The sequence below is a fragment of the Cibotium barometz genome, chromosome 53 (assembly GCF_041138505.1).
Source record: "Cibotium barometz isolate CiBa-2024 chromosome 53, ASM4113850v1, whole genome shotgun sequence".
Taxonomy (NCBI): Eukaryota; Viridiplantae; Streptophyta; class Polypodiopsida; order Cyatheales; family Cibotiaceae; genus Cibotium; species Cibotium barometz.
This window is the reverse complement of record NC_141098.1, coordinates 30,287,936-30,291,106: the sequence shown is the minus strand read 5'-3', so window position 1 is coordinate 30,291,106 and position 3,171 is coordinate 30,287,936.

The following is a 3,171-nucleotide window of genomic DNA, read 5'->3' as shown; positions in this document are numbered from 1 at the left end:
AAGATGAAGTGATTAGGGTTCAAGGAGTAGAATAACAACTTGGAGAAAATGTAGATCTAGGGTTTTTTTGCAAGAGAAAGGCTAGATCTAGCAAGATGTAGCAAGAAGATAAATTTCTCTTACACCAAAACTCACAAAAAATTAATCAAAGCAAAGCTTTGATACCACTGAAAGAAATCAAAACACTCATTAAACCAGAGTTTGCATGGTTGCACTCAATAGAGGGCACACTCTTCTTCTCAAGTGGGAGAATCCACCATAGCCAAGATTAGGGAGAAAATTGTAATTATGATTAGCATATTGATTAGTGACCAATTAGCCTTATTTTCAATTATATAGATGGGTGCCCTTTTCACACTACACTTAAAAGTGTCCATGGGCATGCCCAACCTTCTTTCTAGTCCTTTCCCTATTTATATACACTTAAACCTTTAGCCTTATACCCAATTCACCCATGAGTTTCTTCTAGTCTTGGCCTTGTGCCCAACTTGACTCGAGTTCTTTTACGCTTTGTTACAGTGTAGCAATAGGCTTACAATCTTCAAGGCCAAATCGTGTAAATAGCCTCTGTAGGTACTTTGATTGCAACATCACAATACCATCATCACACTGGATAAACTATATGCCTAAATAATAATGCAATGAGCCCAAATCTGTTATCTCAAATGATTCATGTAATTCAACCTTGAAGGTTAAAATCTTATCATCATTAGGGCCTATGAGCAGCATGTTATCAATGTATAAAATGATGACTAAAAAATAATCTTTACTCTACTTTACATAGAGGGTACTCTCAATTGGACTGTTGTAAAAACCATTTGCAACCAAGTATATGTTTATCTTCTCATACCATACTTTGGTTAAGGCCATATAAAGCTTTTCTTAACTTGCATACTTTAGATTCCTAACCCTTCTCAACAAAACCATGAGGCTGAGATAAGCAAGTCACCATTCATCAAGAAGGTAGTCTTGAACTAATGTACATTCCAACCATGATATGTGCTACTAATGTAATAATACACCTAATCGTAGTCATACAAGACATGGGTGCAGAGGTCTCATCAATAATCTATGCCCTTCTCTTGAGCATAACCTTTAGAAAAAATAAGCCTTGTCTTGTCGTGTGATCAACGCTACCATTAGCTTTATGCTTAAGCTTATAAATCCACTTCGTACTAGTGGCCTTTTACCATAAGGAAAATTTGCTAAATACTAAGTGTCATTTTTGAGGATCAAGTCATACTTATGCTACACAGCTTGCATCCAATGATCATTTTCCTATGCTTCCTTAAAGGAATAGGTTCTTCTACATTGCATATATTGGCATTAAGAGCATGTTCCACAAAAGAATAAGATGCATTTTGAGAATCTACACATGTCCTGCTAGGCAAAAGAGTAGCTAATTTGCTGTCCCACAATGTTTTTGCACCAACCATTTTGGCATATTCTAGATGCCTATATGGCTACCCTTTCCTCATTCACTGCATCATCTACAATTGCCTCATCAATAGGCTGATCTGTGGGTTGAAACTCGAACTGATTTTCAAGTGGTATGAGTTATTTTAGCACCTTTTTTAGCATTCATTTCCCTCACATATGGCTGCCTAGCATTGTACAAAGGTAGGAGCATATCAAAGATGTCATGTGAGCATACATTTTCCTTTTTTTGCATAAAAGCATGGGTTGAACTGAGTTCTCAACAAAGACATCTCTACTCACCAAAATCCACTTTGTGGCCAGATGGGAGAGTCTATAACATTTGCTTTTCTAAGTTGTATTCCACAAAAAATACATTTTATCGCCTTATCATCTAGTTTATTATGTGGTTGCTCAGGCATAAGAGCATAAGCAAGACAAAAAAAAATGCAAATGAGCCACAAAGGGCTTCTTGCCATTCCAAGATTTAGAAGGGGTAATTATCTATAAGGCCTTGGTAACACATCTATTTAGTACATAAGTGGCGCACATAACTACCTCTAACCAAAAAACATGAGGCAAATCCTAGCCTTTAATCATGCAACGTGCCATCTCAATGAGAGATATGTGCTCTTCCTCTCACCAATACCATTTTCTAAGGTATATAAGGTACTATGCATTGATGTTTTATGTCTCTTTCATTCATATATACATGAAAATCCTTTGACATATACTCCCCCACCTTGATCTATATGAAGGGTGCCAACTTTACATGCAGAGAATCATTTCTAGCCATAGAAACAAGTGTCTAAAGCATGTAAAAACTTATTACTTTACCTTCAACGGATACATCTAGGTGTGCCTGGAGTAGTTAACAATAAAAGTCACAAAGTAGAGATATCCCTTGATCGATGGTGTGCTCATGGGAGCATATACATCACTATGTATAAGCTATAATTGTTGGTACCAAATATCCCTAGTCATTTATGTATGGAAGGGTCATATAATCTAAGGTCAAAATTCTATGTAACATTAAACATTTACATCTTTATTGGTCCATGGATTAATCCAAGGAATCCACGAGTTCTGTACTAGAAGCTAGGAGCATTGAATGAGTATGGTGGCTTGACTTTTGGGCCTAGATTCACGGGAGAGCATGTAGGAGATGTTTGAGGAGGTGTATGACTTCATCAATAATGTATTTTTTATGCTTTTATTTAGCCTATATAAGAGGCACTCTCTAATACAATTGATTCTCTTCTTGATGAACTTGTGTGTAATTAGCATGTGATATCATTTACTCATCTCATTAATCATGTTTGTGGTTAAGTTAATGCGCTGCTTGATCCACCATAGTCTCTTAAGTTTTTATTCTTCCTCAAGCTCTCAACCATGATTTTCAACATGGTATCAGAGGAGGCTCGATGCCCTAGCTGTTCCCAATCATAATGATTTTTTAACACTAATCCCATCTTCAATATTTTTCCCCTTCAGCAAATCAACTCAAATTTCTAGTTGTGGATCATTTTACTTAAGGTAAAGGCTTCACACACCTTTTAAATACTCCAAGCAACAAGAGTAAGAAATAGATCTAAAGCAAAAACATGCATAGATTCACAAATCTTAGACAGAAAATTCTCTGATAATCTCACAATGCTACAAAATTATTCTTCAACAACGATTAATAAAATTGGTGATAAAATCTTTTAATTCTGCATTAAGCTTGCCATGATTTAAATCTCAGCAGAACATTTC